The sequence below is a fragment of the Canis lupus genome, chromosome 7 (assembly GCF_048164855.1).
Source record: "Canis lupus baileyi chromosome 7, mCanLup2.hap1, whole genome shotgun sequence".
Taxonomy (NCBI): Eukaryota; Metazoa; Chordata; class Mammalia; order Carnivora; family Canidae; genus Canis; species Canis lupus.
The window spans coordinates 72,210,044-72,224,389 of NC_132844.1; positions in this window are offsets into that span (position 1 = coordinate 72,210,044).

A 14,346-nucleotide genomic window follows, 5' to 3' on the forward strand; every position below is an offset into this window, starting at 1 on the left:
TCAGATTTGAGCAGCAGCCTCATGTTGCCTCCTGCTGCTAGATCTGAGTCTACTAGCTCTTTGGAGCTTTTTGGAGTAGAAGTGGTAAGAGGTGTGATGAGCTATTGTCTCTGCATGAGCGTTTTATAGGATTTATTCAAATTCAACAAATACTTACTGAGGGCTGACTATGCATCTGGATTTCTGCTTTTAAACACTGAGCATATAAAGATGTGTGGACAGTGTCTGACCTAAATGTGCAGCCTGGCCATGATTAACACCCCATTCTCAGGCATCCAAGTTTTTGGATTAAGAAGGGTGTGTGATGTTCTCCAAATCTTTGGGGCTCATACACTATAATTCTAGGACTTCCTATTGATAGAAATTTTTAGGTAAGAAAATGTTTCTGAAAATGATAATTAAATGTGTACAAGTCACTTCTTAAATACTGCAAAGAGCTAGGGTGCACATTTATTATTTGAGTGGACCAGCCCCTTAAGTACACTGTTAGGCTTCTTTTTTTTTTTTTTTTTAATTTTTTATTTATTTATGATAGTCACACACAGAGAGAGAGGCAGAGACACAGGCAGAGGGAGAAGCAGGCTCCATGCACCAGAAGCCCGACGTGGGATTCGATCCCGGGTCTCCAGGATCGCACCCTGGGCTAAAGGCAGGCGCCAAACCGCTGCGCCACCCAGGGATCCCACACTGTTAGGCTTTATTATTGAAAGACCCACATGCACTAAAGGTCTATGGGACTCATAGGGGAAGACATAGAGCCAGCATTTTGAATCCCATTTAGCTTGGTTTGGGGATAGAGCAAAGATGATCAGTGCAGGATCTGAGCTAGAACTCAGCAGGTAGCCAGAACGATCTTATGGAGTTCTGTGCATTTCAGCAGCAGTCAGCTCTATTGAGGGCATCTTAAGACTTTATGTACTTCTTGTTAAGCAAGCAGCTGGACTCCTAGACTTAATTATTGGAGAAAAGGGAGAATGGGATTTGTTTTGTTGGCTGCCACAGTGTTGTCTGAGTTAAATGGTAGCAAAAAAGTATTGGTCCAACAGGCTGAGAAACCTATGCCTTTAGGTGCAGGAGTAAGGAGAAGATGGGAGTACCAGATTGCTTCTCTTCACTCTAAAACCTCCCCTGCAGGATCTGGGTCATTGGGCAGTTTTCCAAATTCCAGTAGAAACCTGGTCAATCCAGGAGTGAAGGAAATAAAGTATATTTAGGAGAGGCTGACATGTTTGGCTTTTGAAGCCTGATCACAGTCCCCCAAACTCACTCTTTATTGGTTCCAGTCAGCACCTAAGTGCTGGAATTTCCATTGCAGTACAAAGATGAAATACTGTCAGCATGTGAATGTGCTTGAAGGTTGCTCAAAATGTGTGGTAAAAGAAAAAAGTCCCAGTTAGAGAAAAACCCACCTGTCTCCCATCTTGGGCTCTTTAGCCTCAAGGCTGACTCTTCTGATGGAAGAAAGGGGCTCAGGCTCAGCTTCCTCTGAGGGTTCATGATGTTTAGAGAAGCAGAGGATTTATATGCTGCTGGAGTAGGAACATTGGAGTGTTCTCAGACAGTGGAGGGACGGGAGGTGATCAGAATTGTACCTGTCCCTCCCTGCCTCCTCTGCAGTGCTGCCTCTCTGCGCTTTATCTTTGGCTGTGCCATGAGTTTCACCAGGGCTATTGGGAGTCTGTTTGTGGGGCTGAAAAGGAGACCTGGAAGGGAAGCTGAAGAGGGGAGATGTTTATGCTGAATACCTAGAAGGAAGTAACTCTAAAGCCCCGGTGGGCTGCACTGTTAAGTGATTCTTCTCAGGCCCCTGTCAGTGACTCACTCACTGTAGGAAAGAGAAACGGAAAAGAACTATCTTAGCAAGAAACAGATTTCAGAGAAGAACAGATAATACCCCAATACTAACTAGTGCCTGGGGTTGGGTGTTGAAACTGACTAAAAGGGACAAAGGAAACCAGGGGTCCAATCTCCGATGCTGAAATATCCAAGACCCTTGTCCTCATGCCCCTTGGCCTGGGTCACATCTACTATGGGGATACTTGACCATAGAGGTCTGGGGCCCTGGCAGTTCCTGTTGCATCTGGCCAGTCTCTCTCTCTCTCTTTTAAAGTTTATTTACAGGGATCCCTGGGTGGCGCAGCTGTTTGGCGCCTGCCTTTGGCCCAGGGCGCGATCCTGGAGACCCAGGATCGAATCCCACGTCGGGCTCCCGGTGCATGGAGCCTGCTTCTCCCTCTGCCTGTGTCTCTGCCTCTCTCTCTTTCTCTCTCTGTGACTATCATTAAAAAAAAAAAAAAAAAAAAAGTTTATTTACACAATCTTTACATCCAATGTGGGGCTCGAACTCATGACCCTGAGAACAAGAGCCACATACTCTACTGACTAAGCCAGGCTAGGTGCCCCTCTGGCCGGTCTCTTGGTGCAGAGAAGTCAGTGCTGGCACTCTATTTAGACATTGAACTTCCTTCCAAGCGTCCCTTTTTCAGACTGAGGTTTTGTGTATGTGTGTTTAAGATTTTATTTATTTGAGACAGAGAGAAAGAGCACAAGTGGGGTGGGGGTGGTAGGGGCAGAGGAAGAGGGAGAGACAGACTCTTCACTGAGCAGGGAGCCTAATCTGGGGCTCGATCCCAGGATCCTGGCATCATGACCTGAGCTGAAGGTAGACACTTAACTGGCTGAGCCACCCAGGTACCCCATCAGACTGAGTTCTGATCTTACTTCTGGAATAAGATAGCTGTGTGTACTCTAGGGTAGTTCAGTTATCTGGGCCTCTGTTTTTTAATTTCTTATGATCACTGAATCAACAGAAGTTAATTGAAAGCAATATGTGCCAAGGCATGCTGAGTTTTCTAAAACAAAGAAATTGAATAAAGCATAGGCTGAACCCTCGAGTAAAAGAGCTAGATACTTATAATACAATAATTATGCAGTAAATTCTACAATAATTCTATGTAAATTAATTACATGTATCCATTGAACTTCATAACGAAGTTGTTTTTGCAAAAAAAAATCAGTAGTCTATTGTAAATAATTGGTTTGAAAATACTCAACAGGAGCAGGTAAGCCAGTTTTGATGAGTCAAAAGAATCTAGAGGAATGGAGGTCCAAGCTGAGGCCTGAAGACTGAGCAGGGGTTAGCCAGGCATTAAGAGGGCAAGAGCATTCCATAAGGTCTAGGAAGAAGCACATGACAAACTGGGAAGACCAACATATTCAGCAGGACTCGGGCTTACAGTGCAAGGGACAGGTAAAGAAAGGTGAAGCAGGAGAGGGAGGCTTGGGCCAGCTCTTGCTGGAATTTGTGAGCTGTGCTAAAGATGTAGGCTTTATCCAGAGGAATGGTGAAGAATTTGAGGCCTAAGAACAAGGAGAGATTTGTGCCTTAGATCACTGCAGTATGGAAACTGGTTTGGAAAGGGGAGAGAGATCCAAGGCTTTTGAAGTGATGTCAGGGGAAGAGAATGGAAACTAGAATTAAGTAGTGGCTGATGGAAAGAAGAGAAACAGTTTTATGGGGTGCTTAGGAGATAAGGTTAATGTCTGGGGAATTGTTTTGCTGTGTGGAGGAGGGAGAAGGACAAGTCAAGATTGCATACCCTGTTTCTGACTTGGCAACTGGGTGAGTGATGGTGCCATTTTCTGTGACAGGGTTTATTTGAGTGGAGCTTGGAGGAAAGGGGGTCCTGACTGCAGACAGACTTGGGTGGCATCGACATCAGGGAAGGAGAGTAATGGAGATAGCCCTGAGAAAATGTGTAGCATGAGAAGAGAAGAGGGCACTGTTCAGTCAGTTAAGCGAATGCCTCTGCTCACTGGGGAGTCTGCTTCTCCCTCTCCATCTGCCCTTCCCTGCTTATGTTCTCTCTTGCTGACTCTCAAATAAATTTAATTTTTTAATCTTAAAAAAGAAGAAGGCTAAGGAAGAAAGTGGAGAACAGAAATCAAAGGGAGAGCAGGGGAAGAAAAGCCAGCAGACAGGATGAAACCTGGAAAGTGTGCAATGAAAGCTCAGGTAAGAAGGAAGGGCCAAATGTGGGATGCCCCTGAGGGGTGAGGACCCCAAGAATGAGGAGTGGTCACTAGATTTGACCACAAGGAACCTTGGTGATACTGTTGGGAGAAGTTCCATTGGACAGGTGAGATCAGAATGAAGGAATGACTTGGAGGAAGGAAGTGGAGGCAGTGGGGGAAAGGATATGATTTTCTTAAAAAAAAAAAAAAAAAGATTTTATTTATTCATGAAAGACACACAGAAGCAGAGACCTAGTCAGAGGGAGAGGCAGGCTCCCTGTGGGGAACATGATGCGAGGACTCAATTCCAGGACCCCGGGATCACAACCTGAGCCAAAGGCAGATGCTCAACCACTGAGCCACCCAGATGCCCCAAGGATATTATTTTCAATAAATTTGGCTGTATTTGCAATGAAAGACAGTGGAGAGAGCAGATATATAGAATTGAGGACTTTTTTTTTTTTTTTTTTTTTTTTTAAGTTTTGAGTGTTATAACATGCTGTTAAGAAGAATCAAGTGAGGACGAAAAGTTGGAAATGCAGGAAAGTGGGAATTAGAATGGAACAAACCCTGGAAAGCAGATGATGTGGTCCCTGCCCACAGGAGCCAAGTGGCTTCTGTGTTAATAGAAGGAAACGGTACCGGTACTGCCTCAACCAGTTGTTAAAACACTTCTGTACCAGTTAGTAAGTAGTGTAAGAGTAACTACAGTAAGCAGTAAACAAAATAAATTCTGAGTGAACTCATTAATTCAAGCTAATTAAGAAATTGTAGCAGCCATTGGTTAAAGGGTTTCCTGCTGCACCTGAGATGCTTAGCAGCATCATCTGCCCATGTGGCAGCATCACTGCAGGCTGAGAACTGCTTTTTATATATATGAAGCACTCTAAAATTGCCTGTTTAAATTATCTTTGAAGTATGGAGTTGCTACTGCTTCTAAATAGTTTAGTTTCTATTTTGATTTTATTGCTAGTGCATTGTCATTCTTGTGCCAATAAATTGCAGTGTTTTAATATTTATAAATTCAAGAATTTTTAATAAAATATTAAAGCCATACTTGGGTAAAGAGACAACAAAGTTTGGATATGTTTGTTAGTGTGTCTTTTTGAAATATCAAAGTGAGAATCTCTTGATTGCTTAGGAGAACAAAGAAAAGATAATATTAATGGGATGCATCCTGGAATGTCTTCCATTATTGTGTAAAAATTAGGATAATATGGAAATTCTTTCCAACTTTTAATATTTTATTTTTTAAAAAATATTTTTTAAAAAAGATTTTATTTGTCCTTTTTTATTTTTTAAATTACTTTTTGCATTCGTTTTTATTTAAGTTCGATTTGCCAACAGCAAAAAAAGATTTTTTAAATTTATTCGTCTGAGCAAGCAGCACAAGCAGGGGGGAGGGTTGAGGGAGAGAGAGAAGCAGACTCCTGCTGAGCCAGGGTGTCAGATGTGGGGCTTGATCCCAGGACCCCAGGATCATGAGCTGAGCCAAAGGCTGGTGCTTAACTAAGCTACGCAGTTTTATTTTGAAAAACATACAGAAAAGCTGAGAAAAAAGGGATAATAAACACCCAAACACTAAGTCCAAAGATACAACAAATCTTAATATTTTGCCATATTTGCCTTAATTGTCTCTATCTTAATTATCCATCTGTTTGTATACCTACCATTCTTTTCCTAAAGTATTTGAAAGCAACTTACAGACACCAAGACCATTCATCCCTAAATCTTTGGTGTATATCTTACACAATCACGATGGAATTATCAGGTTCTGAAATTATCTGACGAATAATTCGTAATGTCCTCTAATGATCCATATTCAAACTTTCCCAATTTAAGTGTCTTTTATAGCATTAATTTAAAAAGAAAAGATCCAGTCAAGTTCCATACATTACTTTGTTGTTCTTGTTATGTCCTCCTCTCCCCTTTTTTTTTTAAATCCAAAACAGTATCTTTTCTTCATAGAACTGACTTTGAAAGACTAGGCTAGGGGAATCCGTGGGTGGCTCAGCGGTTTGGCGCCTGCCTTTGGCTTAGGGCGTGATCCTGGAGTCCTGGGATCAAGTCCCGCATCAGGCTCCCTGCTTGGAGCCTGCTTCTCCCTCTGCCTATGTCTCTGCCTCTTTCTCTCTCTCTCTCTCTCTCTCTTTCTCTCTCTCATGAATAAATAAAATAAAATCTTAAAAAAAAAAAAGACTAGGCCAATTGTTAAAGAATGTTGTACATTCTGGATTCTATTATTGTTTCTGTCTTGTCATTAAACTCGTTCCTCTCTCCCTCTGCATTTTTTTTTTTCAATTAAGAAAAATTCTGGGGACACCTGAGTGGCTCAGTTAAAAATCTGAGTCTTGATTTCAGCTTAGATCATGACCTCAAGGTCGTGGAATTGAGCTCCACCTTAGGCTCTGTGCCAAGCTTGGAGCCTGCTTAAGATTCTCTCTGTCTCTGCCTGCACTCCTCTGCAACCTCCCCTCCCCACCCCCAAAAAAATCTTAAACAGAAAAGTGCCATGTACTCCACATTGCCTCACATCAGAAGGCATATAATATGAGGTCATCCTACCACTAGTGATACTTGGTTAAGGTGGACATCCTTAGTCAAATTTGTCCTTTAAAGTTTTCTCCTTTACAATTAACAAATCACCTGCAAAGTTCTTTGACACCATGACTAGCCTAAAACACTTTTACCTAATAATTGACGTTCCACAGTGATCCTTCCCTGAATGAGTTTATTTCATCAGAAGCTACAAAATGGTGTGTTTCTACTTCTCCCCTTCCTACATTTATAAAGGGTAGTTATCTATAGAGGAGTTTTCCCTCATCAACTAGGAATCTAGGGTTCCTTCTAAAAAGACAGAGTAACTGCTTTATTTCCCTTTCATTACCAATTTTCGGAGTAAGATAGTGGCATAATATTAATCTACTAAGGTGGAAAATTAGTCTTTTTCTTTTTTTTCTTCAACTACAGATCCAGGGTTTTTATTCAGTATTTTACAACCAATTACAGTCATTCTTTTTGTGCTCAAACTACCAAATGTGTCCAGTTGAGTGTTTTGTTTTGTTTTGTTTTTTTAGAAGCAGCTTCTTTTTATTTATTTATTTATGTCACACACAGAGAGAGAGGCAGAGACACAGGCAGAGGGAGAAGCAGGCTCCATGCACCGGGAGCCTGACGTGGGATTCGATCCCGGGTCTCCAGGATCGTGCCCTGGGACAAAGGCAGGCGCCAAACCACTGCGCCATCCAGGGATCCCCCAGTTGAGTGTTTTTTAAAGTTGACTCATATGTCCTTTTGAGATGCCCTCTAAGTTGTCTGTGAGCACTTTCTAGCTTTGGCACAAGAAGTCCCAGGTTCAGTGTTACTTCTGTAAGCTCCAGACATGAAATCAGCCATTCCTCCAGGGAGCATTACTACTTTTAATGAGGAATGTTTTTTGGAAGCCACTGTTTAAGTGATGGGAGATTTCATTGCTTCAGAGATAGCACTGCTTTCAGACGTTGAAGGCAGTGTTTAGAAAAATCGAAAAATCATGAATTCATATGGATATTTCCAATTCAAAATTTACCTTCCTGTTTTCTTCCTTCTTTGATTTTGTATTTTATAACATTTATCAGAGGAGTTGAAATTCTTGGCTCTTAGTAACTTGGACGTATTTGCCTATTTGCTTTATCCTAAAATATAAAATAGTTTAAAAACTGCAACAACTACTCCTAACAATAAAATTGCTAAATGAAATTTAATATTTATTTGCTATTCTTTTACTCCTTAGAATATTTACTATAAAGGATGTACAGAGTTCTGTATGCAAAAGTCACCTGAGATAATTATTTTCTCTAAGGGTTACCTTAAAATTTGCTAAATAAGGAGCTTTTGTCTTTATATTTTAATTTTTAAAAATGATTTCATTTATTTATTCATGAGAGACACAAAGAGAGGAGCACAGACACAGGGAGAGGGAGAAGCAGGCTCCCCACAGGGAGCCTGGCATGGGACTCAATCCCAGGTCCCTGGTTTCATGCCCTGAGCCAAAGGCAGATGCTCAACCACTGAGCCAGCCCTAGTCTTCAATTTTGGATATTGATTTTTTTCTTTAAAAATTAATTTCATTTTTGGGGTAACTTGGCTCAGTAGGTTGAACGTCCAACTCTTGATTTCAGTTAGGGTCATGATCTCCAGGTGCTGAAATTGAGCTCCCCCAGAAAGCTCCATGCTTGGCACAGTCTGTGTCTCTCTCTGCCTTACCCTCTGCTTCTCTCCCCTGTTCCCATACTCTCTTTCTCTCAAATAGATAAATGCAAACTTTAAAAAAAAATTAATTTCAGGGATCCCCGGGTGGCTCAGCGGTTTAGCACCTGCCTTCGGCTCAGGGCGTGATCCTAGAGTCCTGAGATTGAGTCCCATGTCAGGCTCCCTGCATGGAGCCTGCTTCTCCCTCTGCCTATGTCTCTATGTCTCTCTCTCTCTCTGTGTGTGTCTCTCTCTCTCTGTCTCTCATGAATAAATAAATAAAATCTTTAAAAAAGATATATTTAATCCTATGGATAAGAAGCAGCAGAAAGGAAATGAGCTTCATTGCAGAAGGGTTTTTGTTTTGTTTTTTTGGTATTCAGTCCCATCTGGGTCAAAAAATTTTGTGACTCCATTTCTCTAATTGTATTTATATGGGAATACTTGTAAATTTTAACAAATGTAGTTTCCATTTGGATGGAAAAGCCATCATAACTTGTTTGGATGCAGTTCTAAATTATGCATATTACAACTGATTCCAAAAATATTTCTGCTCCAAAAATTCCATAGTAAATAAAAACGAATATTTAATCATGAAAATAGCATATATTTAGACAAGTATATTTATCCTAACCTCTCTTTCATTTCTTCCTTCCCTTGTCTATTTTTAACTTAAATTCAATTTAACTAACAAATACTGTATTACACATTTCAGTGGTAGAATTTGTGATTCATCAGTTGCATATAACACAGTGCTCATTACTTCAGTGCCCTCGTTCATTTCCATCACCCAGTTACCCCATCCCCTCACTAACCTCCCCTTTTGCAATTCTCAGTTTATTTCCTAGAATTAAGAGTCATGGTATGTCTCCCTCTCTGATTTCACTTATTTTAGTTTTCCTTTTCCTTCTCAATGTTAATCTATTTTGTTTCTTAAATTCCACACATGAATGAAGTCATATGGTATTTCTCTGACTTATTTCATGTAGCATAATACCCCCTAGCTCCATCCAAATCATTGTGAATGATAAGATTTCATCTTTTTGATGGCTGGGTAATATTCCATTTGTGTGTGTGTGTGTGTGTGTGTGTGTACACACACATACGCACTGCATCTTCTTTATCCATTCATCTGTTGATGGACATCTGGACTCTTTCCAAAGCTTGGCTTTTGTGAACATGCTGCTATGAACATTGGGATGCAGGTTCCCCTTCAAATCACTATTTGTATCCTTTGAATAAATACCTAGTAGTTCAATTGCCGGGTCATAGTGTAGATCTATTTTTACCTTTTTGAAGGACCTCCATACTGTTTTCCTGATTGGCTGCATCAGGTTGCATTCTCACCAAGAGTGTAAGAGGGTTTCCATTTCTCCACCTCCTCACCAATATGTTGTTTCCTAACTTGTTCATTTTAGCCATTCTGACAGGTGTGAGGTGGTATCTCATTGTGGTTTTGATTTGTGTTTCCCTAATGGCAAGTGATGTGGAGTGTTTTTTCATTTGTCTGTTGACCATGTGTAGGTCTTCTTTGGAGAAATGTCTGTTCATGTCTTCTGCCCATTTCTTGACTTGATTATTTGATTCTTGGTTTTTTGGGTGTTGAGTTTGATAAGTTTTTTTTTTTTTCCCATTTTAAAAATTTATTATTTTTTAAAATTTAAATTCAATTTGCCAACATATAGTGTAACACTGATAAGTTCTTTATAGATTTTGGACACTCGCCCTTTATCTGATATTTGCAAATATCTTCTCCCATTCTGAAGGCTGCCTTTTAGTTTTATTGGCTATCTCCTTTGCTGTGCAGAGGCTTTTTATATTGATGAAGTCCTAATAGTTCATTTTTGCCTTTGTTTTCTTTGCCTTTGGAGACATATCTAGCGAAAACTTCCTGCAGCCAAGGTCAAAGAGGTTACTGCCTGTGTTCTCCTCTAGGATTTTGATGGATTCCTCTCTCATATTTAGGTTTTTCATCCATTTGAAGTTTACTTTTGTGTCTGGTGTAAGAGAATGGAACAGTTTCATTCTTCTACATGTGGCTGCCCAGTTTTCCAGACACCATTTCTTGAAGAGACTGTTCTTTTTCCAGTGGATAGTCTTCCCTGCTTTGTGAAATATTAGTTGACTGTAGAGTTGAGGGCCCATTTCTGGGTTTCTATTCTGTTCCATTAATCTATGTGTCTGTTTTTGTGACAGCACCACACTGTCTTGATGGTCATAGCTTTGTAATACAGCTTGAAGTCAGGCATTGTGATGCCCCCAGCTTTTGTTTTCTTTTTCAACATTCCTTTGGCTATTTGGAGTCTTTCCTGGTTCCATACACATTTTAGGATTGTTTGTTCCAGACTGTAAAAAATGTTTATACTGTTTTGATAGGGATTGCATTGAATGTGTAGATTGCTTTGGGCATCACAGACAGTTTCACAATATTTGTTTTTCCAATCCATGAGCATAGAATGTTTTTCCATTTCTTTGTGTCTTCCTCCATTTCTTTCATAAGTCTTCTATAGTTTTCAGAGTACAGATCCTTTACCTTTTTGGTTAGGTTGATTCCTAGGTATCTTATGGTTTTTGGTGCAACTGTGAATGGGATTGGGGATCCCTGGGTGGCTCAGTGGTTTGGCACCTGCCTTTGGCCCAGAGCGTGATCCTGGAGTCCCGGGGTCAAGTCCCACATCAGGCTCCCTGCATGGAGCCTGCTTCTCCCTCTGCCTGTGTCTCTGCCTCTCTCTCTCTCTCTCTCTCTCTCTGTGTGTGTGTCTCTCATGAATAAATAAATAAAAATCTTTTAAAAAATTATAAATGGGATTGATTCTTTGATTTCTCTTTCATCAGGCTCATTGCTTTTTTTTTTAAGATTTTATTTATTTATTCATCACACACATACACACACACAGAGGTAGGATATAAAACCAATGCACAGAAATCATACAGGAAACCTGTATGAGATCTAGCAATCTTGGGGTGAAGTCTTTAGGGTTTTCCACATAGAGTATCATGTCATCTGTGAAGAGGAAGAGTTTGACTTCTTTGCTGATTTGGATGCCTTTTATTTCTTTTTGTTGTCTGATTGCTGAGGCTAGGACTTCCAGGACTGTGTTGAACAACAGTGGTGAGAGTGGACATCCCTGTCATGTTCCTGACCTTAGAGAGAAGCTCTCAGTTTTTCCCCAAAAAGGAGGATGATATTTGCTATGAGTTTTTGGGATATGGCTTTTATGACATTGAGATATATTTCCTCTATCCCTACACTGTGGAGTTTTAATTTAAAAAAGGATGCCATATTTTGCCAATGCTCTTTCTGCATCAACTGAGAGAATCAGATGGATCTTGTTTTTTCTTTTATTAATATGGTGTATCCCATTGATTGATTTATGGATCTTGAACCACCTTTGCAGCCCAGAAATAAATCTCATGTGGTCGTGGTGAATAATCCTTTTGATATACTGTTGGATCGTACTGGCTAGTACCTTGGTAAGAATTTTGGCATTCATGTTCATCAAGGATATTGGTCTATAATTCTCCTTTTTGGCGGGGTCTTTGTCTGGTTTTGGGATCGAGGTAATGCTGGCCTCATAGAACAAGTTTGAAAGTTTTCCTTCCATTTCTATTTTTGAAACAGCTTCAGAAGACTAGGTATTAATTCTTCATTAAATGTTTGGTAGAATTCCACTGGGACACCATCTGGCCCTGGACTCTTCTTGTTTGTTGGGAGACTTTTATTTACTGCTTCAATTTCCTTGCTGGTTATGGGTCTGTTCAAAAAACAGAAATTTTTTCCTATTTTAGTTTTGATCATTTATATGTTTCTAGAAATGCATCTGTTTCTTCTGAATTGACTAATTTGTTGGTATATAATTATTTATAATATATTCTTATAATTGTATTTCTTTGGTGTTGGTTATGATATTTCCTCTTTCATTTATGATTTTATTTATTTGGGTCCTTTCTCTTATATTTTTTAGAAGTCTGGCTAGGAGTTTATTGATCTCTTTAATTTTCTCAAAGAACCAGCCCCTATTTTCATTGATGTGTTGTACGTTGTTGTGATGGTGGGTTTTTGTTTTGTTTTGTTTTGGTTTTGATATCTACATCATCGATTTCTGCTCTAATCTTTATTTTTTCTCTTCTACTGGATTTAGGCTTTATTTGTTATTCTTTTTCCAGCTTCTTTAGGTATAAGGTTAGGCTGTTATTTGCAACTTCTCTGGTTGAGAGACTTATATTGCCATATACTTCCCTTTTACCTTTTGCTGCATCCCAAAGGTTCTGAAGTGTCACGTTTTCCTTTTCATTTGCTTCCATGTATTTTTTTTTTTTTAGATTTTGTTTGTTTATTCATGAGAGAGACAGAGAGAGGCAGAGACAGAGGTAGAGGGAGAAGCAGGGTCCATGCAGGGAGCCCGACGCAGGACCCGATCCCGGGACCGTGGGATCACACCCTGAGCCAAAGGCAGACGCTCAACCACTGAGCCATCCAGGCACCCTGCTCCCATGTATTTTTAAAATTCTTCTTTGATTTCCTGGTTGGCACATTCATTCTTTAGTAGGGTGCTCTTTAACCACAATGTATTTGTGTTCCTCTCAAATATTTTCTTGTGAATGAGTCAAGTTTTAAAACATTGTGGTCTGAAAATATGCAGGGAATAACCCCAATCTTTTTGTACCAGTTGAGACCTTGATTTGTGATCCAGTATGTGATCTATTCTGGAGATGTTCCATGTGCACTCGAGAAGATATATTCTGCTTTAGGATGGAATACACTGAATATACCTGTGAAGTCCATCTGGTCCAGTGTGTCTTTTAAAGCCCTTGTTTCCTTGTTGATCTTCTGCTTACATGATCTGTCCATTGCTTTGAGTGGGGTGTTAAAGTGCCCTACTATTATTGTATTATTATTAATGTGTTTCTTTAATTTTGCTATCAGTTGATTTATAACTTGGGTACCCCAAGCTAGGGGCGTAAATATTTACAATTGTTAGATCTTCTTGTTGGATAGACCCCTTTTATTAAGGCATAGTGTCTTTCTTCATCTTATTAGAGTCTTAGGTTTAAAATCTAATTTGTATGATTGGAGCAGTAGATTGCTACTCCAGTTTTCTTTTGATGTCCATTAGCATGATAAATGGTTCTCTGCCCCCTCACTTTTAATCTGGAGGTGACTTTGTGTCCAAGATTTTACTCATTTATTCATGAGAGACACAGAGAGGGAGAGGCAGAGACACAGGCAGAGGGAGAAGCGGGCTCCCTGCAGGGAGCCCGATGTGGGACTCAATCCCAGGACTCCAGGATCACGCCCTGAGCCAAAGGCAGACGCTCAACTGCTGAGCTACCCAGGTGTCCCTGTTTGTTTTTAAATCTATTCTGATACTCTATGTCTTTAGATTGGAGAATTTAGTCCGTTTACATTCAGAGTAATTATTGAAAGCTATGAATTTCATGCCATTCTGTTACCTGTAAAGTCACTGTTTCTGTAGATTGTCTCTTCTTTTCTGGTCTTTGTTACTTTTGGGCTTTCTCTTCACTCAAAAGATCCCCTTTAATATTTCTTGCAGAGCCATTTTAGTGTTCACGAATTCCTTTTGTTTTTGTTTGTCCTGGAAGATCTTAATGACAGCCTTGCTGGATAAAGTATTCTTGGCTGCATGGTTTTCCCATTTATACATTGAATATATCATGCCAACCCTTTCTGGCCTGCCAGGTCTCTGTGGATGGGTCTGTTGTTGGTCTTATGTAACCCTTATAGGTAACGGACCTCTTATCCCTGAGCTGCTTTCAGGATTTTCTTTTAATCTCTGAAATTTGCAAGTTTCACTATTATATGTGGAGGTATTGACCTACTTTTATTGATTTTGAGGGCAGTTGTCTGTGCCTCCTGGAGTTGAATGCCTGTTTCCTTCCCCAGATTAGGGATGTTCAAATAAACCTTCTTTGTTAAATAAAACTTCTGTCCCCCTCTTTATCTTTTGGGACTCCTATCATCGCATATTTTGCTTTATGTTATTACTGATTTCTCAAAGTCTCCCTTCATGATCCATTAGTTGTTTTTCTCTGTTTTTCTCAGCTTCCTTGTTTTCCATCATTTTGTCCTCTATATCCTGA